The sequence below is a fragment of the Antechinus flavipes genome, chromosome 4, assembly GCF_016432865.1.
Source record: "Antechinus flavipes isolate AdamAnt ecotype Samford, QLD, Australia chromosome 4, AdamAnt_v2, whole genome shotgun sequence".
Lineage (NCBI taxonomy): Eukaryota > Metazoa > Chordata > Mammalia > Dasyuromorphia > Dasyuridae > Antechinus > Antechinus flavipes.
In genome coordinates, this window is record NC_067401.1 from 71,019,851 (window position 1) to 71,046,622 (window position 26,772).

General features: G+C 35.0%; 1 pseudogene; it reads left to right on the plus strand.

Annotated features, from left to right (window-relative positions):
- Positions 1-12,363: 12,363 nt before the first annotated feature.
- On the plus strand, positions 12,364-13,359 carry LOC127561263 (pre-mRNA-splicing factor RBM22-like; annotated as a pseudogene).
- Positions 13,360-26,772: the final 13,413 nt, after the last annotated feature.

The window sequence follows — 26,772 nt, forward strand, 5'->3', positions numbered from 1 at the left end:
CTGCTTAGTATTTAAAGTAACCAATATCACGGGTAGTGCATCTCCAGGAAGTTACTGCTGTTAAATGAAATCTCTTGTAATAGAATTGGGAAATAATAAGGCACAGTGGAAAGGGCATTGAACAAGGGAATCAGGAGACCTGGGCTTCTTGCTCTGTCTGTGTCACTCTCTACCAATGTGACCTTAGGCAAGTCACTTAATTTCTCTGCCTTTCTTATTTATGACCTTATGATTTCAGAGATCCCTTCTGGTTTTAATAAACTTGTATGGTTGAAAATGTGTTTGCATAGGGCAACTTAGGATAAATGGAGTTTAATATTTTAGGGTAATTATCCTCACAAAGTTAGCCCTTTTACCAAAAGAACATTCTGATATCTCATCATTGTGTGATCCTGAATTTTCATAGGTATGTTAAAAGAGAATAAACTATTGGGTTTTCTCCAATGCTGGAAAGGCATGGTTTTGCCCAAAAGATCAGTATGCTGTCCAAGGACTCATACATCTAAAGAGGGGGAGGTATGTAGGTAGCAGATAGGACATTATTTGTAAAATTCCTTGTCTGTGATAACATATGAAACAAAGACAAATTTTTAAAAATGTCCTTTAGTCTTATGTGGTCCCTTTTCACTTTTTCAGTGACCAGTGGAACCGTTGAAAGGATGCAATAAGTGCGAATATTCACATTATTTTACTAGCTACATGACTGCTATGTTAACTTAATATTAGGAACCTCATATTTGAAATCTTTATCCAATGTTTGAAAAAAAATCAACACATTGTTGGAAGAATTGAACCATATCATTATTAACATTCTCATGATAAGTGAACTATAATATATAAGGAAATAGAAGCTAAAAGGAAGGATGTTTCACAAGTTATCCTTGGAGAAGAAAAGAATAGAGTTGGCAGAGTCAGTTTCATTGTGCATCTAAAGGCAATAGGAAACATAATTTCATGGAACACTTGGTTATCTTGTCTTACACTGCTCATGATAAGTAAAAGCAAAAGACTGGCTAAGAAAAAGAGATTTCAAGCTTCAATGTTACTTCCAAGTGACTTTTATTTAAAGCTAGGAGCATATTAGTTACTTTATAATAAAAGAAAGAAAAATAATGCTTAGTAAGGTAAAGAGCTCCCTTAATGTACTTAGAATTGTCTTCCTATTGAAATTCTTGCTCATCATTGTATAAGTTATTTCTTCTGAGGTATCTGGTTTTATATTGAGTTAATTTTTAGAGATATATCTGAATCATGGATGATCATGAATTAAAGAATAATGAATTTGTAGTGAGAAGACCAAGATTTAATTTTGTCCCTGTCACTTGATACTTTCATGATGTTATCCAAGTCCTTGAGCTTCTGTAGGTCTTAGTTTCCTCAATTGTTAAATGGGAGAGTTGGAGTAGATGGGCTCTAAGGTATCCTTCAGTTCTAAATTTATGAAGCAATGAACCATATTTCTCTACATCTTCATTGTATACACTAATATTGGTAATAAAACTACTTATTCAATTGATAGTGAATGTCTTCTATTGGAAAAAAAAACATTCAAGACCAAATACCTTCTAGCAATTTTTTATCAGATGTCTTAAAGGTAACTTCCTGAGTGTCCAGTGCATTTGAACTCTTCTCAGCCCTTATCCTTCTGAATTGTTCTTCAGTATGTGATATTGTTGACCTGTCCTTCCTCTTTGATAACTCTCTTTTTGCTTCTGTAACACTGTTTCTCCTGCTTCTCTTCCTGTCATGTTTATTTAATCCTTCTCCTTCATCTCCTAATGAAGGCATTCCTAAAGGTTTAACCTTCTTCTGATATCCAACCTAAATTTCCAACTATCTTATAAACATTTCTTCCTGCGTGGTAATGGCATTTTAAACGCAACACGTCCAAAAAATATTTCTTCATAAAATTTGCTCTTCCCTCTGATTTTGTCTTTATGTTTCTAGAATTTAAAAAGGAGATTAACACATAATATTTGTTTAGCAAATATTTATTGACTAAAAAATCAAATTTGGAAGAGACATGATCTCTTAAACATACTCCCTATCTATTCACATAGAACTGATCCAAGCATTCTGGAGAGTAATTTGGAACTATGTCCAAAGGGCTATAAAACTGTGCATACCCTGTGAGCCAGCAATGTCTCTACTGGGCCTGTATTCCAAAGAGATCATAAAAAATGGAAAAGCACCCACATGTGCAAAAATGTTTGTGGCAGCCCTTTTTGTAGTGGCAAGGAACTGGAAACTGAATGACTGCCCATCAGTTGGAGAATGGATGAATAAGTTATGGTATATGAATGTAATGTAATATTGTTGTTCTATAAGAAATGATCCACAGGCTGATTTCAGAAAGGCCTTGAGAGAATTATATGAACTGATGGTGAGTGAAGTGAGTAGAACCAAAAGAATATTGTACACAGCAACAACAGGATTATGTGATGATCAATTGTGATGGATATATATTTTTTCAACAGGGAGATGATTCAGTCCAATTCCAATAGACTTGTGATGAAGAAAGCCATCTGCATCCAGAAAAAGGACTATGGGGACTGAATGTGATCACATCATAGTGTTTTCATTTTTTGTTGTTTTTGTTTGCTTCCTTGTTTTTTTTCTTATCTTTTTCCTTTTTGATATGATTTTTCTTATGCAGAACAATAAATGTGGAAACATGTTTAGAATAATTGCATATGTTTAACATATTGGATTGTCTAGGTGAGGCAGGGAAGTAGGGAGAGGGAGAAAAATTTGGAATATAAGGTTTTGCAAGGGTAAATGTTGAAAACTATCTTTGCATGTGTTTTGAAAAATAAAAACCTATTATTATATAAAAAAATTTACATAGTAAGAAAATAGACTGAGAAGAAGGAACAAGAATTGAATTGAATTGAACACCAATGGCAGGAAAATAGGTGATTACTTTCCATCTTGCCCATGGCTTTAATGAGCTGAGATGGATAGAAGTGATGAAACAGTATTCATGGACAAAATCAGAGAGAAAAAGAAAAATAGATTAATTTTAGCAAAGAAAAAAAAAGGTCAAAGTAGGTCATTGAGTTTATGAAAGATTCTTGAAATAAAGAACTCAAATTGAAACTTCTATATAATAGTGTCTTTCAATGATTGAGAAAAAATTCCAAAAGATCTATTCTTTCCTTAATTTCTTCTCTATGTACATATCTAGTAAAAAGTACTGTTAATTTAATTTAAACATTAGCTGCATGCTAATTTTGCTTCATATATAAAGAAACCTCAGACCCAGTTATGAAGGCTTATACTGTATACTTAATCTACTCTGAGAAAAGGAAGAATGAAAAAAGCCTAGGTTTAAGTGAAAATGCTCAAAATTAAAATTAGAAGAACCAAAGGTATGTTCAAATACTGGAGATTTTACTAATATCAGACTATATTAATAAATTTTCATCTGCTATCAACTCCATAAAATGATAAAGAATATGAACCCCATAGCTATGTTATCCTAGCTTAAAATTAGCTAATTATTGCAAAAGATTATGGCTGATTAAATCCCCAGCAAAAAGAGGAAGGCAGGGAGGTCAGTGACCAAAATGGTCACACCACAAAGTACTAATCAAGAATAAAGAAGATCAAATATTAGCCTGTCAAATCTGTTCTTTACAATGATACCTACCAATATTCCTACAGAAATGAAACAGTCCCTGACCTTGAGAAACTTACATTCTCTAAGGGGAAACAGCATGTAGCCATATAAATGGAACTAATATATGTTCTATATAATTAACATGATGTATATATATATATATATATATATATATATATATATACACATATATATATATACATATACACACACACATATACACACATGCCTGTTTATGTATACATATATATGCATATATATGTATATACACAAGCCTCTTGAGGAGATTTCATTTCACTGTGCACTAGCAATTGAGGGGATCATGAAAAGTTTCACGGAGGAGTATTCTGGATCTGCAGGTGAAGAAGAGTGAAGAGTAAGGAGGCTTGTGAATCTGAATGACTAGAAGTGTGATGTTTTTTAAATAAAGAATGTAGATCAAAGACATTGGTCATAATGCTATCATTCAAGGATATAGGGAAGTTCCAAAAGATCTATTCTTTACTGAATTTATTCTTTATGTGCCTGTCCAGTAACAACTTATTACATATTCTTTTTCATCAAAATAGGAAAGTAGGGAGGAGAATTGGATTTGAATTTCATAGTGCCTCAACTACTATTCTTTCACCATAACTTCTTTTCATGATATCCAGCCTAGCAGATACATACACACACTCATACAGAAACTATATATACAAACATACATACATACAAATAAATGTATATACACACATACATATACATAGATATGCATAGGCATTCTCTTACCTCTTCCCTTTTAGTCTAAAGCTTTTTGATTATATCATCTATCAATAGTTATACTTTAAGACTCATTGTGATCCTTGATACCTCCCTTTCCTTTTCTTTCAATATCCAAAAAATGACTAAATTTGAGGAATTAGACTTCTCTCATCTTTTTGCTGATTTTATTTACCATAGCCATGGCTTTTATTTTAACCCACATAAGGCAAATGCAACTAATTTCTTATTGGTTTTACTAAATCATGAGAAAGAAAAAAAACACTAGAAAATAAACAAATGGATGAACAAACAAAACAGATGAAAATATTATGATTTGATGTATATTCAGTGTTCATAGTTCTCTGGATGTGGATGGTGCTTTTCATCACAAATTTATTAGAATTGCTTCACATCACCTCATTGTTGAAAAGATCCAAGTTCAACACAGTTGATCATTACATAACCTTGTTGTTGCTATATACCAGATAAATTTTTTAGTGAAATTTGTATAACTTTTTTGTTAGGAATTCACTTGCTAGAATAGATTCCCTTTTCAAGCAAGAATTAGTTTACATGACAACTGAAGTCATTATTTTAACCCCTTCTGAGATTTCATAATTCTGAAATGCCTTTAAATTCTAGAAGGAAGCCAAATAGCACAATGGATGTGTGAGAATTGGGGCCAAGTGTGCCTAAGTTCAAAATCTGCCTCAAACACTTATTAAATGTGTGACCCCCTCAAAAGTAATTTAACTTCTCTGTCTCAGCTTCTTTATTTTTGAAAAGAAGATAATAATAGCACCTAACTATTAGGATTATTAGGATCTTCAATAAATTAACATATATGAAGTACTTCAGGAACCTTACATTGCTACACAAATGGTAGCTATTATTACAATTATTTGTTCAGGAAGTGCTTGAATTTTTCATTTATTGCATTTTATAGTAAGGAACTAGAATCAGAAACACTTGAAAACCATGGCACCTGCAATCAAGGTGTCAGCTTTTCCTCCAGTGAATACATGATTATCCTTTGCTTCAGAGGCATAAACAAAATACAGGTTCATTAATCTGTTAATTGTTCTTCCTTTTCTTGTCATTCTTGTAGCTTATGTGTTCATTTCAAGAAATTTTATTCCATGTGTCCCAAGCAAATCTGTATTGACTAAATTTTTGCTAACCATCAGACCAAGGAATAAAACCCACATTTTTAAAATGTTAAATCTGCTAGAAAACTATCATAAGATGTATTTAATAATAATAATTGGCATTTAAAAATCAAAAGCTTTTTTCTTGAACATTTTTATTACTTGAAAATATATTCATTCTTTTTTAAGGGGCACTAAGGTATACTCACCAAATATCACATTTAAAATGAATGATAATATAGGTCAGTTGACTTCTTCATACATGTATATGCACGCATACATTTGTCAAGAAAGAGCATGATTGTAAGTCATTTGTTCCCTTTTAGTGGTTATGCACACCACTGGGGAAGAATTTCTAACAATGTGATAATATAGTAGATGAAAGAAACCAATGCTCTATTTAGAAGCATTACCACAATTTGTGAAAGAAGGGCACAAGAACCAGTCTAATTACTCTAGTGCCAGTTGTGATTGTGACAACACACTCTGTGACCAAATGTTTCTCTGCTGTTGTCACTTCCCACAAGGGTTTCATTGCTAACATTATGGTGAACAAGATCACATGAGCAGTTATTGATTGATCTGCCACACAAAGGAAGGCCATCCTTGTCTCCATTATACTATGCTCCATCTCTGGCTATTTAGACTCAGGACAACTGTCACAGCTTAGGGTTCTCTTTTCATTTGCATATACCATCAAGTGAATGAGCAGGAAAGAAATCTTTCTGCTTAATCTTTCACTGAGAATGAATTGATTTTCTCAAATAAAAAGTAACCAAGACTCAGGATGCACATAGGGTTTACTTTACAAAATATCATTTCTGGCAATAAAAACAAATTGTTATTTTAATCTGGTTGGCTTGATACCTTTTGTAGGCTCTCTAATTACAATTCTATATCAGTCTTGAAGTGGGGACAAGAGAAAATACAGCTCAGAAAGACACTTTCATGAAATTGCCATGAATTAAATGGCACAAATAAAGTCCATCCACTAAATGGACTAATGCACTCATCACCCTTTCAGCTCCAGTTTTCTTGCCTTTTAGTCATTTATTAAAGTCAGCCAAACCTTTCCATTGTATTTTTTTTAAGAAGAGATATATTTATTTGTCAATGAGCTCAATGAATATTATAACATAAAAGTGGATTTGTTTATCATCGGGAACAAACACCCAAACAAGCTTGCCTCATCATCTTATCTGATGATGAATGATTTATCAGGCAGAACGTGAATCTGCTCCTAACTGCCTCTATTTTCCTGTTTATGCTTGTTGAACAGATACAATTTAATGAAGAATATAAAGTACTTAAAAATCTGTCTACCATTAATAGTTTAATTAAACTGACACATACTTCAAAAACAGAGTGACAGAAAACATTAATTTTGGTTATAAAGGGCATGGCATTATTAAAGTGCAATTAAAAACAACATTCACTTACAGTTAACAGCTAAAACAATTTAATTATTTAACAGTGGATTGTCACTTCTGACTAACCTTACCTCTTTCATATGTCAATGCTCTTTGTCCCTGTTAGAAGAGAGCATTCTCACCTAGTGTTTCAAAATGGCAGTTGTCTCAGAGTCTCCAAATTCTCATTTTACTGGACATGCTACTTGCAAAGATTAGAAACTAGAGCCATTTGACCTATCTTTCTATATAGTCACAGAGTAATATTCACCTCCCTAGTAAGAAAGAAGTGAGACAACAACAGTGTTTTGTTTGTTTAGCTTTTGTTTTCTTGATTCAGTCCTGTGATTTCATCCATGTGGGGAACTATAACTGTGAAAACTTCCTTTACCACTGCAGATCAGCATTTCCTCTATAAAAGAAAGTCTATCAGAACTATTTTCAGGCACTTAGTTGTTTCTTTTTTTGTCTGTCAGAAACAAGATTTGAATTCATCTTCATGATTGAATGCTGATAAAAGTCATCTCTTTATCCATTATCCCACATTGATTCTCTTGATATTAATAGTTAATAAATGTTTCTTGCTACTTATAAATGCCTATTGAATAAATGAGCTTATAAGTGAATGAATGCATTATCTAGTGGAATGATAAGTTTAGGCAAGGCAGGGTAACACAACCTTGCAATCACTTCCTTGGGGAGTGGTCTGGGCTTTGGTAGGGTTAAAACTGATTAGGTGTCTGTACTGAGTCCAACAACAAACCAATGTGTTCCCAAGATCACCAGGCTATCTAAGGAAGGTGAATAGACCCAAATCATAAAACTAAACAGGCCAGAGGTCCAGAGCCAATGAGAAGTAATATCAGGCATGAGGGACTGCTGCATTGTCAGCTTGGGAGAGATAGGGAGACCCAGTCACATATTTATATCTATATATTCACACACACATATATATAATACACATAATTATTTGCATACATATACACACATATATACATATAGATATATAGATTCAGGTCATGTTGTTAATTAGATTTTTCACTTACATTCTTTAGCATCATTTTTTTTTATTTGTAAAATGTGCATAATGGAGAAAATCTTTGTAAACCTTAAAATGCTATAGATATGTTAATTGTTATTACTTTTGTTATAGTTTATTTGAAAATTCAGGCCTTCAACAAAAAAAATGGCTATATAATTTCTTGAAATTGTATTTTCAAAAGAATAATAAAAAATTTATCACATATGAAAAAAGTCAAGTATGAAAAGATAAGAAAAAACTCTTTGTATTGGACAGTGATGTATCTCCTGAAAAGTCATTAAGACATTTGAGAATTGCAAACTCCCTCTGAAAACTTACTTGTATATTTAGAATATTAAAAAAAACTCCCATAAAATAACATTTAATTTTTTTTCTTCAAATTTTCTCTTATTTTCCCTGACAAATGTAATTAATGTTAAGGAAGATATGAATTTTTTCAGATTGATAAATTGAGGGATAGAGAAAATAAGGAACTTTTCTGAGGTTGTAGTCAACCATAGAATCACCTCTAGAATTGAAGTCTTCTGGTTTTCACTTTACTATTCTTTCTACCATATTTGAGTCAATGAATCAATTTAATAGGTAGGTTGATGAAACTTTAATCATGTTGTGTCAAAACTGATTTTTCCCTCCCTTACTTTGCATCTTAAGATGTAGTGAGTGGCATCTATTGTTGCTACTACTTCATCCAGATATTCCCGTTTCTACTATTTATGTGTTAATATACATTAGAAATGATCTATTTCTGAGAGACCTGTTGTTGCTCACTGTTTTTGACTTCAGTACCTAATTCTATATTCCCTTGACCTAATTCCTGAATATTGCTTCTCACTCTCTGGGCCTGAGTTCCTGAATTCTGCTCTCTGATGGGGGCATGTCAGTGGGATTAAGCCTATTGAATAGCTAACATTTATATAGCTTTTATTGCTAAATGTTTTAGAATTATCTCCTTTGATCTTTAAAACAATCTCTGGGATATGTGTTATTATTACCCCTGTTTAATAGATGAGGAAACTGAGGTAAATCAAAGTTAGGTGAGTTGCCCAGAATAATACAGCAAATTAGTATCTGAAGCTGGATTTGAAGTAAAGCCTTTCTGACTGCAGACCAGATATTTTATCTACCGCTCTACCTAACTGCCTCTTGAATCATAGAATACCAGTAATATCAATTACAATCTACTGGATAAGCTATAATTCAATCTTTGCTCAAAGATTATCTAAAGGGAGAAACTCACTGCATCGAGTACATTCCATCATGAATAGGTCTAATTATTAGACTGCTTTTCTTCACATTAAGGCTACATTTTCTTCTTTGGAATATCTAACTTTTCTCTTAATCCTGCTTTCTGAAATTAAGTGTAACAAGTCTTATCAATTACAAAAATAGTTTCCATTCCCTTAGCACCTTGAACACATTATCTTAATTTAATCCTCATAGAGCCCACTGTGAGAAGCATTATGATTATCCCCATTTTATATACCCATTAGGTTTCCCCCCTATACCATACTGCCTCTTCTAGCTAATAGAGAGAATTACATTGAAACTGGAGACAGAGGCTCAAAAGCAGCTACTAAACAGCCAAAAGAGAGCAGATGTACTTGAAATGAATACCACAGAAGCAGGAAACAGTAGGAAAACCTTGGCTCAATGAGGATAAGACAAAGGCTAATGAATTAAAACCAGAGATAAGAGGAATTATATGAACAAGTCGCACAATCATTGCTATTAACTTTTTTGAAGGCCTGGTAGAAGTGCTTCAGTTTCCTCATCTATACATTTTGTATTATAATATAATATTTAACATAAATTCCATGATTTTTATGAGAATCTAAAGAGATAATGTCAGTAAAGTATTTAGCATAACATCTGGCACATAGTAGGCATTTAATGTTTATTCTCTTCTTTTCTCTCTTCCCCACCTTATTTGTGTGCATTTACTTGGTGATCATGTGGGGCTCTACCCTTCTGGAGTCTCCTAGGCATTGATATTGTATATCCCTTTGTTTTATATATTCATTAAGGCTTAACCGTCCAATTTCTAGCCAAATAAGTTTGGTCAACTTATTTAATTTGCCATTGAAATCTTGCTAGCCCAAGTCAGCGAATCAAACAATCCTCCTTTACCTTGTAGATCAATAAGAAATTAAGAAGCAATTAACAAGAAATGGGAAGGAAAAGTCATAAAACTTATAGTGACCAGGAAGAGAGATTCTTTTCTCTCAGAAAGGAGAGTTTTAAAAAGCTGAAAAAGTGGGAAAACAAAAATACAGAATACTTGGCTTATCCAAAGCACAAAAAACAAATCACAAGTATTATTAAAATATAAAATATCTCCCTTTTCCAGTGAGAGGCAAATATCAAAATTTACACAAACATGCCTTGCTGAAAAGGCAAGGACCCAACAGAGCCATAATGGAGTGAAGATTCGTTGTCCAAATAATCACTTCATTTAGAGCAGCGAGGCTACATTTTAAAATTAAAACTGTCATTGTTGAAACAATATCATTGCTGTTTCAATTCCTTTTCCAATAAGAAGAGCACAGATATCTATTATGTTAACTCCCTTGAGAGAGCACAGACAGAGACAAAAACAAAGAGAGAGACAGAGAGAGAGAGAGAGAGAGAGAGAGAGAGAGAGAGAGAGAGAGACAGAGAGAGAGACAGAGAGAGAGATAGAGAGACAGAGAGAGACAGAGAGACAGAGAGACAGAGAGAAACAGAGACAAAGACAGAGAGAGACAGAGACAGAAAGAGACAGAGAGACAGAGAGAGACAGAGAAGAGGCAGAGATAGAGACATAAAGAGAGAGACAGAGACAGGGAGATAGAAAGATACAGAGAGAGACAGAAAGACAGAGAGAGGGAGAGTCAAAGAGCAAGAGACAGTGAGAAAGAGACACACAGAGAGAGAACATTAAAAATAAAATATTTTGGAGAAGGGCAGGGGCTCTTATTTTCCTCAGAGCTGTTCATTAGGGCTATAAACTGAGAAGCCAGATTATTAGGTTTGGATTCAGTCTCCAACTGATTTGTTGACTAACCTTGGAGAAACTGTTTAACCTCACTCTGCCTTAGGAATCACATCTGAACAAAAAGTGAGCAAAACACTAAGCATGGATGAATAAGTTAATATCTGCTAGCATCCTGTGATATTATATCTATGAAGTATGGTGATTTGGTGCACTGATTTGTTGCTTAAAGAACAGAACCGGAAGATAAATGTTTTTGCAGATTTATTTTCTGAGCAAAAGAACAAAAAAAAAAGTGAAAATGAGAGGATACCTTTCATAACTATTAAACTGTAAAAGGACTCAAAAGTACAAAGGGGAAAGTTGATTGCTACTGCAACCAAAGAAGAAGAGTGAGGCGAAATTTTTATCTCAAGGGGTTTGATAGCAAGCAGGCAATGACTTGCCTTTTGATGCAGCTCTAATAAAAAAAATTTCAAGGGAAACAAGCAGTAGAGAATTACTAAGCATTACTATTTTTATGGAGCATTTGATGTTATAAAGTGAACATTGAATGCATGGGGTCAACAATGAATGAGACAGTATATACCACAAATATTTTCTCCTCTGATTGAAAGGTGTTTTATTAGGCAAAACATGCCATCTTTTTATTATTAATGTTTCACACTTCATTCTTCAGGTAGAACACTATTACATGGGAAGGTACATAGAATACTCAGAAATCTACAAACCATCAATAATGCAATTAAAATTGGCATTTGTAAAAGTATATTTTGATCTGCATTCCTGTTTTTCCCACTGTGAAATCACATTAGGAAACAATGTCCTGCTAATTAAAGCTTTGTCACCCATAAGACCTAGGTGAATTGCATTTATAATCATCTCTGAGGCAGAAACAATTTCTTCTGGGAAACTTATCAAAAGTCTGAGCCTTGGATCATTTTACATCTCCATTAATAAATATAAAAGAGAAAGCCCCTGATATTATTTGTATGTTCTTACCCCTAAACAGAGTTTAAAATGTCAGAAGATTTGAAAGTAAATGTAAAAATGTTGCTTTCTATTTACATATTAAGAGCAATCAGGGGACAGTAATGCTATTGATTTTTCTGACATAGATTGAGTAGTCTGAGAAAAGCCACAACATGAACCTCAAATGCAACAATGAATTCTACCTAGCTAGATCAAAGAGGGCAAAGAAAATGACTCACTTGCCTTTGTTCCTATGATTACATGAGATTTACCTGCAGGATTAAAACTCCTGGGTAAAATAGCCCTTTGATTCCTGTATGTTTTGACATATATGGGTAACTAAGGAAATCTTCAAAACCTATAGAATTTTCATACAATAAAAATTAGGAGAGCCAATAAGTAGGAATTTTTGCACTTGGTTAATAAAAACCACCCTCTTGTAAGATGCTTACCATTAGTGGGCTGGTTAGCTCTGTACCCACTGCCTAAAGCTGTTGTTAATAATGCTCTGACCTCTCCACCATTTGGTCCATGGTTCTTCCCTCGGGTTTACTTTATCCAAATCAGCATCACCATATAGGATCTCTGTCCCTTTCTATCTTCCTAGGCTGAGACCTAGAAGGATACAAAAGAGACTCTCCCACCATCCTGAGCACAGTATCCAAGGAAACACGTTGCCAGAGCAACACTCTAGAATGCTGGGAGGAAGAAGTGGGTGTGGAATGAGGTGTCTCTATGGCCAGAAGGAAGCAAGATCATTGCTGTTTACTCCATGAGCTGCTGGGATTGCAGCAGTCCCGATCTTCAAGTAGTGCTTGGATCCTTCTTCCAGCAGGATGTGGTCACTGTCAGTTTCAAGATGGCAATATCTCTGGCCTTCAGCACCTACAACAGACAGAAGTAGGATGATGGTCATTTCTGTATTCTGTGTCCGACTTGCCTTGGAGAAAATACCTATAATTAGATGACCAAAGAAAAGTATGGAAAGGAATGAAAAATTTGTGCCAGTCTATTGACAGTGTCCCACTAGTGCCCCAATTTTGCATGTATTTCAAGAAGGCTGAAGTGTGTCACATCTGTCACAATCTAAAAAATGTTTGTCAAGACTACCTTTTGGACCTTGGTATATGGCTTACCTATTCAAGGCTGTGATTCAGGACTGTTCCTTAAAGATGACATGACTAAGTCTGATGTGAACAAAGATAGTGCACCCAGAATATTGAGCAAAAGATTTCTAACTCTGGTGGAAATCAGTCAGTTGGTGTTCTTGGGAATCTTATGGCTACCAAAGATACACTTCTTAGATTTGCTCTGACTGCACCTTATAGAAAATGGAATCAAAATGTTCTTTCTGGGTGAAAGAAGAAAATAAAAGAGGAAATGTGTATCAGTATAGATATGAGAAGTCTATGGACTCTGATGATCCACTTGCTGATTAAAACATTAAACATTAGATTAGATTAGAATATTAAAAACCTCTAATATTGTATTAAATGATCTTGTGGCAGACAAGCTTCTTTTTTTCAAGAGTATTTTATTTTTCCAATTACATGTAAAAATAGTTTTCAAAATTGATTTTTTGGTAAGATTTTGAGTTTCAAACATTTTTTTCCTTCTTTCCCTTATTTTTCCCCATCCCCAAAACAGCAAGCAATCTGATATAGGTTATACATGTACAATCATTTTAAATATATTTCCATATTTGTCATGTTATGAAAGAAAAATCAGAACAAAAGGGAAAAACGAGAAAGAAAAAGCAAGCAAACAAACAAAAAAGATGAAAACAGTATTTTTCAATCTGCATATTCAGTCTCTATAGTTCTCACCCTGCACATGGATGGCATTTTCCAACTTAAGTCTACTGGAATATTGGATCACCAGATCATTGAGAAGAGCTAAATCTATCATAATTAATCCTCATACAATCTTACTGTTATTATGTACATGTTTTCCTTGTTCTGCTCACCTCACTCAGCATCAGTTCATATAAGTCTTTCCAGGCTTTTCTGAAATCATCTTGCTCATCATTTCTTACAAACAAAAATATTCCATTTCATTCATATACCATAAGTTATTCAGCCATTCCCCAATTGATGGGCATCCATTTCATTTTTAATTCCTTGCTATCACAAAAAGAGCTGCTAAAAACATTTTTACACATGTGAGTCCTTTACCCTCTTTTATGATATCTTTGGGATATAGACCCAGTAATGACACAACTAAGTCAAAAAATATTCAGAGTTTTATAGCTCCCTGGGTTTAGTTCCAAATAACTTTCCAGAATGGTTGGATCAGTTCACTACTCTACCAACAATGCAATAATGTCCCAGTTTTCCTATATCCCTCCATCATCTACTATTATTTTTCCTATCTTCTTGGCCAATTGAATAGGTGTGAGGTAGTACCTCAGAATTGTTTTAATTTGCATCTCTCCAATCAGTAGTGACTGAGAGCATTTTATGACTCTAGATGGCTTTAATTGCTTTATCTGAAAATTGTTCATATCCTTTGATCATTTCAGATAAGCTTCTAAAACAGACTTCAATAATCCCTTGTCTAGATCCATCTGATGATAAGATCTTTGCCACACTATATGTTGTTGCCTAGAAGATAAAGTCAAGGAGACTGATCTCAGAAATCATTTTTACCTGGTTTGGTGAGATCTCGAGGATAACAGTTGTATAGAGGCAGCAGTGTACTTTTATCGACTTTGCTATAAGGCAAGCTGCAGAGATAGCTGTAGTGAAATCTTTCAACAAAGTGATTATGAAGTTTAATGTGAAATAAGGAAGATCCCAGGTAACCAGAGGAAAAGAAAAGAAAAAAAGAAGGAACTACAAAAAGAAGGAGCTCTTCCTACTCCTCCAACAGCTAAAAAAGAAACCTCTGCCAATTCTTTTAATCTCCCTGCCAGTGGTCGTCCAGTAGTGGTAAATATTGTCCCAATTCCCTTTTCTGAGACTGTATCTTCATCCCCCATCTGGTTTTGAACCACACATGATCCATTCAATGGAACCATCACATCCCTTAATGCCATCTTTAAGACTAACATCATCCTTCTCAGGATTCCCAGAGGTGAGACCATCATAGCAACCAGCCCCTAACATTCTAAGGCAACTAGATGGTAAAGTGAATAAAATACTGGGCCTGAAGTCAGGAATACCTGAGTTTAAATCAGTCCTTATACACTTATTAGCTATATGACCTTGATCAAGTCACTTAACCATATCTGTCTTAGTTTCCTAAACTGCAATGTGATTTAGAAAGAAATAGCAAACTGCTCCAGTAGCTTTGCAAAAAAAACCCCAAATGGGGTCATGAAGATCAGCATGACTGTACAATAACAATCCTAACTCTGAGGAGGAAAAGCATTAAAATAGTGGCATATCTATCTAGCTATCTACATACATATATCTATATTTATTGATCTACCATCTTTCTCTTTCTTTCCTCCCTCCCTTCCTCCCTCCCTCCTTCTTCCCTCCCCTCCTTCCTTCCTTCCTTCCTTCCTTCCTTCCTTCTTTCCTTCCTTCCTTCCTTCCTTCCTTTTTTCCTTCCCATCTATCTATCTATCTATCTATCTATCTATCTATCTATCTATTTATCTATATCTATATATTTAAAAGTGTGTTTATACCAGCTCCCTATCAGGAGATTCATTTTGACTAATTATTCCTGATAATCAGCTGCTAAGGTCTGTTGTTCCAGTTAGTTGCTGAAGGACTACTATAAGTTGTCTCTAAAATTTGTATCCTAGGTAAAATCCCTAGTTGTCCTGTTCTAGTTGAAGTCCCATTCTTTAATAAGCATTTCTATGTAATTTTTCTAGACCATATAGTTCACAAGGTTTAACACTAAGACAATGATTGGAGAGTTGTAAAGTGGGAGGAGGCAGGGGAAATAATGGAAAATTGTAATTCTAGACAACCTATGAAAACTCTTACAAATGTCTGTTAGGATTTGAACCCAGGCTTTTCTAAGTCATTAATACTCAATAAAGTGCTCAATAAACTTTAATCATTGTTGTCTTGGATATTTATATCATTAGAAATTGATTACAATATGTGTTGAAAGAAAGACCTGGAAGAAAAAATTATGAAAACTTTGATACTTAATTCATTCCACAGAGGCATGTTAAGTGGAGCTCTGCAAACCTCAAGATGATAGAACACTTTTTTTAATGGTATAATGTTTAACATATATATTAACATATACCTGCCATCTAGGGGAGGGTGTGGGGAAAGGTGGGGGGAATTGGAACACAGATTTTACAAGGGCTAATGTTAAAGAATTGTCCACACTTATGTTTTGAAAAATAAAAAAACTTTAATAAAAAGGAAGTATATCAGATATACTTTATGCAACTCTATGTCAATTAAATACAATTTATGTATTATTCAAGTAAAAAAGTGGTATAAAGACAAAGTATGCTGGAATTAGCTTAAATTTTCAGTGTACGTTTCAGAAATTGGTAAGTGCTACATACAGGAATTTGATTGATTATTTTGTTGATTGCCTAGCCATAAGAAAATGATGGGAGAAATACTTATCAAATCAAAACAAAAAGTGTATCATGTGTATATTTTTTTCCCTTGGGTATGTGATTGTTAAACATTTATTTGCACATCCCTGCATCAGAAAGATGGAGGTGCAGAACAGCTCATCCCCAAAGTGATAAGAATTAAGGTGTTGACAAAAGAGAAGGTAAGACAATGAGTTAGGTCTATAAAGAGCACTTTTCAGGCCAGGGACAGGAAAGGGAAGGAAAGGAAGAAGAAATATAAAGATATAAAGATAACAGAGTAGAAAAAATAAATCATATTAGAAAGTAGAATATGAAGAGGACTTGGTTGCAGAACAGGAAGAAAAAGGTGAAAAGAAAAGCAGAAAATAAATAAAGTAATACAGGTAGAAGAAGGAAATGGGTTCTGTTAAGAGGATTCTAGGAAAGGAAAAAGCAAATTGTGAGCTAGGGAAAAAAAAAACACAACTCTTCTTTTTGAGAGAGTGGAAATCATTGACAAGACAATGATGGCAAAACCAAGAATTCTAGGAAGCACCTAGCATAAAGGAACTAGAAATAAAACATGAGGATGATGTTGCTGGTTCCTCCTCTCTAAAACCCCTTGGATGTCCCCTTTTGTATTCTGTCTTTCTCATCCTTTATTTCTCTCCAGGAAGAACAGACAGAAAATAATTTACAATCATGGATTATCAGGATCCACAGTCCATCTGTTTAGCTTACCACAGCAGAATGTGCAAAAGCTTGTGTGTTTGGGGAGATGGGCACCATTATATATCAATGCCTAAAACTCTGGGTTCACTGTTAAGTTCTACTGGCAATGGATGGTATGATCCTGCTTGGAAACACCCCCAGGCATTCAACTTAGAGGATCCTTTATTTTTTCCCCCAAAGCAGTCAATTGTTTCTAGAACAAGCATTTGCTGTACATATCCCCACAAAGGATGGGCACAGGCATCCAAAAGTGAAACCTCCAAACCCCCACTGGCTATAGAATTTTATAGAATTAGAAATGCTGGACTGCTTAAAACTCATCCTGGCATTCATTGTTGCAAAATGATTGGATTCATGTCTCATCAAATTTACATTGTGCAGCCTGAATGTAGTATGATTAGGCATTATTTTAACAACTACATTAAAATACAATTTAAAATAAAATGGCCCTTCATATCATACTAATATCAGTGTTTTAAATAACAAAGGGGATTTTTTTTAAAAAAGGAAAGGATTAGCATTTAGTTTCAATCAGTACAAGCAATACGATTCCAGTTGGTGTCTCAAAGATTCAGGATTTTATTAATATTCCAGAGATGCATTTGTGTTGCCTCTGGGCACGCTGAAAAGCCACTTAAGCCGCACTTAAAGCAGCACTACAGGATCAAATTGATGTGCATCAACCATTTACAATAAAACTTGATTATTATAAAGGCATACATATTTGCATAATTACATGTTTGATTTTTTGATAATGCAGCATACACGGCGAAATGTTGCTCCATGTAGAAACACATCATCAAAAAGCACCATCTGCCGTACCATTTAATGCACTGCACACTGATCGAAAAATGGGGAAGATGAATTTCTGAGCATCAAAGGCAGGGGGGGAAGCCTGAGTTGTATTTAAACAGGAAGTATGGCCCGTGAGTCTCCTTTAAATGGAGAAAACAAATTCATCGAAAGCAGAGTTTAAAGAGCTCTCATCTACTTGCCTTCAAACATCAGTGCAAACATTTAGAAGTCTGTAGCACCCAAAGACTGTATCATCTGTTAGGATGGAATCACTGTATTTGGTCTGCTTTCAGTTCTAGGAACTATATTAGGAAATGGAACACTTCAGGATAATTGTTTGTAAAAAGGCATCCATTATGTAGGGCTAAGGGCTGCTGGGATTTTTGTGTTTTTTCTTTCTTTTTCCATAATTCATCTTGTTCCAAAATCTCAGTTATAAGTTTATTGGTTATGGGCTTGACTCTGTATGCAAATAAAAGCAATTTTGTGATTACTGTTTTGTTGAGAATCAGACACATGTGGTTGCTCAATATTTTAAAAATGATGATCATAATGTCTCATTATTGATGAGACTGGGCATCAGATCACTAGCAAGGCATCAAAAATATAAATGCACATTTTAGAAGAGGAATTGACTCCTAGTCATAGTATATAGAATATTAAGCCCTTCCTCAGGATTTTATCAGTTCTTTTGTGGTCTATTGCAATAGTGTCCTAATTGTGTTCATTGTCTGAAGTTTTCATCATCTGAAATCCAGCCTCCACACATTTGCCAAGATAATAATCCTAAAGATCAGGTTTTGCTGCCCATGCTATTCCTCTGCTCAGTAAACTCCTATGGCTCCCTACTGCCTCTCATAAAATAAAAACTGCTCTGTTTACCATCCAAAGCCTTTTATGCTCCAACTTCAGCCTACATTTCCAGACATTACTTACTTACATATTCTATGCATTTTTCCATATATGACCTCTATTTGCTCTTTTGGTGCCTTTTAAGAGCTGACCTCATGTGTCAAATCCAGTAGCTTCTCACCTCAAATTTCTAGAATCCTTAGCTTCCTTCAAGACTTAAGTGCTAAATCCTATAGAAAACATCAATTGCCAGTGCTTATCCTCCTGGAAAATTATTTTGATATTACCCAGTATATAGTTTGCATTTGCTTATCCACTTTTGTATTATTATCGCCCTCCCCCCAAGATCCTAAGTTCCTTGAGAGATAGAATTGCTTTGTTTTTATTTTTTATCACCAATGTTCAGTACACAATTCCTGGTACCTAGTTGGTACTTGATAATGCTCATGAAACTAAGTAATCAATGGGACTGGTAGGGATCTAAATGATAATTTGGATCAGTTCTTTTACTTTACAAATAATAGAACTGTGGAACAGAAAAGTTAAGTGACTCATTTTTAGTTAAACAGCAAGTTAGTGGACAAGGTAAGAAATGGAATAAAGCTAACTTTCACTCCATTTTCCTTTTCACGCTCTGTTGCTATATCTGAGAAGAAATATTGTTGAATAAGTCAACAAGCATTTATTAAGCAATTACTGTATGCCAGCACTATCCTAGGATAGAATAGAGTAGAAATACAGGTAGAAAGAAAAACAATCACTGTCTTCAAGGAGCTTGTGTTCTAATATGGGAAGATAAGACACTTAGCAAAGGATATTGTTAAGTGTGGCTCAAAGGGACACAAGAATAAATACACCCCTATCCCAAGGAGACTTTAGTTTTGTGCAAGAAAGTGAAGTTGGGAGCAGAGAAAGCTCTATGTTCCTTAGAGAGAAGGGATACCCGGTCAGAAATATATCTATATACTTCTTTAAATATTAAAAATATAGGAGATATACATCTTATGTTCAAGCTAAACTCCTGATAGCTAGTTTTTTTCCCAAAGGGAATTGGGGTTAAATGACTTTCCCAAGGTCACATAGCTAGTAAGTGGTAAATATCTGAAGCCTTATTTGAACTCAGGTCTTTCTGACTAACAAGCTAGTGTTGCACTTCCTGTTGCTATTTAATAAGGGAAGAAAGGGCCCAGGCTTTATATTCAAAATCCATGGTCTTTACCTCCATCATTAAAATTTCCTAAAGTAGAGGAAATACATTACCTTTGTCACTATCATTATCAATGGAGGAAACAATTTTCCATTAGGAACTTTAAGGTGAAGGTGAAGACCATGGGTTTTATGGAGGAGGTAGATAAATTCTTGTCTTTGTATATCGGAATAGATTCTTATTTCTGATTTCACTGCCATGTAGATGCTGGGGTTCAGTTCTAACAAGCCTCTGTTATACAAATGTAAGACATGGACCTTCTCAGAAGCTTCCATGGGGACAGAGGGAGAATAGGGGTGTTCAGAACAGAGAACAGAGGCAACTCATCTTGAGAGAGAAAAGAAAACTAAATTAGAGAGTTCCTTGGACCATCACCATATTGGAAGGCCCATCTATGACAACAAATATCTTTATTTACCTCTGATGAAGTTGAAAGTTCCCACAAAACATGACTTGAAAAAATAGAAATTTTAGGAAAATTTCTCCCTAGAAGCTTCTGGCAATTCTGTTCATTTAAGTCAACACAGTGGAAAGTGTTGGGATTGGAATGCACCAAGTTTAATTCAAAACATAGATAGGAGGAATAATAGAGTCTGAACTTGAAGTCAGGAAGACCAAGGATCAAATCTGATTTCAGACACTTACCACATGAGGCAAATCATTGGACCTTTGTTTGCCTCACTTTTCTTATTGGTAAAATGAGAATAATAATAGGATCTATCTCCCAAGGTTGTTTTCAGGTTGTGAGGAGAAATTTTTAAAGCTATTAGCATAATGCTTGTCATGTGGTAGGTGCTTAATAAATGCTTGCTATTTATTTATGTTATCTAAACACATAAACCCCAATATTCAATATAGAAAAACAATTATCTTATTGGTAATATATACTCTTGCTATCAAATATGGAGGATTATTTTAAAACCCAGTGATTAAGATTAACACGAATAATACAGCAATTTTTAGCAAGTAAGCAACAGGGTTGACTAAGAGAGTCAGATTTCTGAGGACTACAAAAACCTTTCATATTCCCAGAAGGAGGCATCTGGCACAAGAGAGTGAGAGCAGAGTGAGCATAGTAAATTTAGCACCAAAGAGAAAGTTTACTCTTTGGAATAGAGTTCCAGGAAATTCTAGGCTTTCCAGATTAGTGACATTATGATTTATAGACAGCTCTGTACTTTTGTCCTCAGACTCACATGAAGAAAACTTCTTTTTTCTATTTGGATCCCACTCCAGGAGGCTGTTCATCTCCATTTGAACAGGAAAATAGATGCAGGCACCCTGGTAGATGAATAGATGCCTGGTGGTGAAGCTTTGTTTGCTTATTGTGAATATTCTTTGCCCTGAATGTTGTGTTGGGGAATTGAACAATGGAGAGAACAATGGATTGAAGCCACATCTGCAGCCAAGTCAAAAGGAAACTCCCTGCTTGGACATAATTTTACATACCTTACAACTGTCCTCAAAGCCCCTGAGTGATATCCACCATGGGCAGAGATAAAAAAAAATTACTTCCATCAAGTATGGAGGGCAGGGGAGTTTTGTACTGCTTTGCAAAAAATGCTTCTTATTACTAAAAAATCCAAGCCATTGTATCTGGTTTATTCTTAGCCAAAAAGTCAGAAAGGAAGGCTACTGGCATGTCAAAGAGGGATATAAATTGACCAGTAGTTCCAAGAAATATGTGCCTCATTCATTGTTTTTAGGATACCTTACATTTGAATCACTTCAATTGTATTCCTGACGGGAACTTTTTTCTCTCCTTTATTCACATAAATATTACCTTAGGGAATTTGTATTGGGCTTTGCTAAAGTTTAGTTATGTCACCTTACAGAATTGGCCAGAGAACAGTCTGGAAGTTTCTCAGGTATGGTTTCCTTCTCCCTATCCCACTTTTAAAAAATCTGCACCCATAATTTCAGATTTACACATAACTTTTGATGATAAAAACTCTCTCTAATAGTGATCACTTAGCAATATTCACCTGATATCCTAAGAGAACTTGATACACATTGGTCCTGTGAATCTGGAAAAAGTCACAACTCTCTAGTGCCTCAGGAAATTTTCCAGATGATTCCATATCTGGAGTAAAAATGGTCATGTCATCAATGTATGTGACTAAGAAGGATTTTACCCCCAAAGAATAAATTATTTGCAGAAGCTAGAAAACAAGTGAAATATATTTCAATCACCTTTAAAAATACTTGGAATTATACCCAGAGAGTCAGTAAAGAAAGAGATAAAAAAGGATTCCATATGCATAAAACTATTTTATATTTATTTATATATCTTATATTTTATAATATAAACTTTTATTCTTGTTGCAAAAAATTGAAATTGGTGCCCATCAAATGGGGAATAAAGATGAAACAAAATGTGCTATATTATATAATGGCATTATATTAATGTAAGAAATGGTGAAAGGAGCATTTTTAGAAAAATCTAGGTAGACGTATATGAACTGATACAGAGTGAAATGAGAAGAACCAGGACAATTTACAAAATAGTAACAATAATATATAGAAAATAATTTTGAAAGACTTAAGAATTTTGAAAAGTAATGACCAGCTGTGATTCCAAAGAATTCATGATAAAGTGTCAAGTATCTGGCTGATCAAAGGATAATGCACTCAGAGTGTAAGGATGTATATTTTTGGATAAGTTAAAGACATAGGTTTGTTTTCCCTGAGAAATATTTACTTGTTATAAGGTCTTCATTTTTTAGTTGGCAGTAGAGATTTGGGATAGAGAAGGCAACTATTAAAAGAGTTGTCAAAAAGAAAATAAAAGATCAAGGGAGCATTTTTATTTTTTATTTTTTAATACTTGTTTCTTTCCTTTTATTTTTAATGTTTTCCCATCATGTTTTTCTTTTTTTTTAATAGTTTTTTTTTTTTTAATTTACAAGTTATACGCATGGGTAATTTTACAGCATTGACAATCGCCAAACCTTTTGTTTCAATTTTTCCCCTCCTTCCCTCCCCCTCCCCTAGATGGCAGGATGACCAGTAGATGTTAAATATATTAAAGTATAAATCAGATACACAATAAGTATACATGACCAAACCGTTATTTTGCTGTACAAAAAGAATCAGACTCTGAAATATTGTACAATTATCCTGTGAAGGAAATCCAAAATGCAGGCAGGCAAAAATATAGGGATTGGGAATTCAATGTAATGGTTCTTAGTCATCTCCCAGAGTTCTTTCGCTGAGTGTAGCTTGTTCAGTTCATTACTGCTCCATTGGAACTGATTTGGTTCATCTCATTGCTGAAGATGGCCAAGTCCATTAGAGTTGATCATCATATAGTATTGTTGTTGAAGTATATAATGATCTCTTGGCCCTGCTCGTTTCACTCAGCATCAGTTCGTGTAAGTCTCTCCAGGCCTTTCTGAAATCATCCTGTTGTGACCCGTCCAGCAGGTCATCTAAATGTGGGTCTCGAGGTGGACATTGCCTGTAAGGCTAATGCCTGAAAAGGGATGGGGTTAGAAATGAGGAGGGAGACGAGCTGAGTGGAGCAAAGTCTCAGTTTATTGAATGAAGAGGGTCTAGTTTTATATGATTTCTGAGTGGGGGGTTGCAATGAGAAGAATGTCAGACCACATGTGTGGCTGACATCCTGGGGCATACTCGTTATCTAGTTCCTGGGCGGAGATGACCGATTTCTTGGGACACACATTATCTTATCTCAGGAATTTAGGGTGTTTGTTAACCGTAGTCACGTTCTTCTTGGCTTCTTTGTTTCCTGTCTCCAAGGACATGGTTTCTGGCATGTCCCCCTTTTTTATTTATATATGGGTGGGAGGCCTGTCTTAGGCTATGTGGCCGGTGTCCATATTCAGTACCCAAATAATCCGACCTTAAAGGCCAGGAAAAGGCAGGACCCCTGTCTTAGGCTATGTGGGCGGCATCCGTCCCAGCACCCCAGCATCAAACTTCCGGGGTGTGCTTCTGGAGAACGGGCCCACAATAATCCCGTCATTGGGTGTTCCTGCAGCCAGAGGGTATGATGTTCCTGAAATATGGGGCCACAATAATCCCGTCATTGGCTCACCCACAGCCGGCACAGGGGGACTTCAACCGAGTCCACCATCTGTGATACCAGGGGTCATTCATAACCATGGTAGAAAATTGTAAAGCTGCACCAGGCTCGTTGATGTTGAGGTTTTAACAAAATAAGGGATTATAAAACTAAAGCATCCAAATTCAATCTGAACTAGTGAGATAGGGGGTGGGGCAAAAGTGCTTAAGGCAAAGTGAATAGGAGCTAGGCGTTCCCATTCTTTCAGGTATTTTGAAAAAATATATACCAGTTTCCCCAATGTTCTATCTCTACCTCCCCTTTTTTTCTCACGGAAAGGAATTATCAAATGACCATTCCCCATATAAATTCTGAGAGTGAATCAAAATCCCTATACATAACAGACTAATACAGTAGCATTTCCTAAAAAGCCCTCAAACATAACAGCAATAATTACACAATTTTAACAAATCCCATCCCAAGTCTTAAACACACAGTAATAGATGATACAGGCAAGGTTTAACAGTCAGTCATCGACCATTCCCAAAGTCCCTTATATCAGTCCAAAGTACACTTGATGCAGGGTCCAGTCCATGGTCTCATGTACAAACTGCTGCTTCAGGCTGTGAAGTGATAGGAGGCTCTCATTCCATGCAGAGTGGGTGTGTGCCGTGGTGACAATCAAAGCTGATCAAAGCTGATCCAGGTTCCAGAAGAAGCCAATATCTGTAATTTGACCAAAATCTAGAGCAAAAACACAGATCTAGCAAATAAAGATTAGATCAGTCTCAGATAGAAAGACACAGTTCACCAGACTGCTGCAAAATATGAGGAGGCCAAAATAAATTGGCTGGCAGTTTCCTATGTGAAGAGATGAGTTTGCTTTACAGGCCAAGTAAACGGGTGCAGTCCCAAGTTGTAACATCAGTGAGGTCTCACAGACCCCTGTTAATTGTCCTCTTATTATGTAGAAACATTAAAGAAACAAAACACAAATATCCAGTAACAGACAGATGACCAGGCAAAATACTCAGTTGCCCAAGCATTTAGGATGCAATGATTACATATAACCAGACTGAAAATAGCAAGGCATGACATAATTGAATTGCATTAACAGTTCTACTGACCATTGCTCTGATCAGAGAGATCAGTTACAGAAGGAAAAATGCAAGAACATAACTATAACATAACATAAGCAGTTGAGTTTTAACAGCTTATCAATCAATTGTCCCAGTAACTGTCAGAGGGTGGAGCTTTAAAACTCCCAAATAGCATTAACTAATTAATTCTAAGCCTCAAAACTTTTACCTCCAATAACAGATGTCATTAAATTTCTGATAAATCTTAAACAAAGATTTATCATAACTTTACAGTAATAACAGAAAGAAATTTTGTCTCAGTAAGTTCACAACTTAGAACAATTATCATATCTAGGTAGATGTTACATGAGTGAACATTATACATACAAATCATTTTGCTTTTAAAATACCCAATACATAGAAAAATATCCCAAATTGCATATTGTCCATAACAAAAACATTTTCAAAAGGACAAAGAAAAAACTATTATGTTCAGAGGCCCTTTAAATAACCTCAGGATGACCCAATACAATCAATTTAAACTTATACAAAACACCCAATTCCACATAAAAGAATTCAAGTTTTTTTTTTTTTTTTAACATAGCAATTAAACTCTTAGAAATATTCGTACCAACGTATGGATCACATTTATGACCATATCTCTTAACCAAGAAAACCTTTATGTATCAAAAAAAACCCAAATATTCAATCAATTAACCTAAAAGTAAGCATGCCCTTAAAAAAATCAAAGTTTGCTGCACTGGCCATAATCAGATAAGAAAAAAAACAGCAGTAACACACTCTAGAGGGGTAAGGGGAGGAGAGGATTCCACATGGCCACCCTTCCCCCACTCCTGCCCCCTGGAAAAAACTTCCCTCAGGTTCCCCACTCGATTTTCTACATGGGGATCCTTTTCAAGATTTAGCCCATCAGTTTCCCAACATCAGGTTTCTTCCCAAATTCACCCATTTCCAACTTGCTCTTTCTTCCTGGCTACATATTTGAACAATCTCCTTAAAGAACTTTTCCTATCAGATGCTCTTGATGCTACTGTAGAGTAGCAGAAGACAGTGGAGGTGGATGGCTCCCTCCCCCACCTCTTCACCTACTCCCAAAAGTCTTTCACCTTCCTAAAACCATGCAAACCTCTAATTTCCCTACAAATCAGTCCTTCCTAAATCACCTGCATTCCTCTTACATTTTCCCTTCAAAAACCTGTAAGATTCACACTATAGTGAATAACCCAAACCTCCACAAAACCCCCACTGTCCAGCAGAACTGGAAGTATAACTTATGTTAACAAATAACTCAATATATTTCAAAAGGTAACAAACTGAATCAAACTAATACAGCTGTTTTTAAAAGTTTTTTTCTTCTACCACATTTCTTCTAACAGCTATTAGCGTCTTATCTCCAGAGCTTTTTATTGCCTAGGCCAGGCTAAGCTTGAATTTTATTGCTCTTTACTCTAGTAGGCTTTGTTTCGAGGGGAAAAAAAAAAACCTTTTCTGTCCGTTTAAAATAGCTAAATTCCATGTACTTACAAAATTAATACAACAGGTTAAAAGTTTTAAAATCACAAGCAAATTTTCAAACAACCAATCCCCAAATTTCTTAATCATTGTTCTTAAAACTTAACAAAGCTTTTAAATCAGCAAAAACAGACTAGG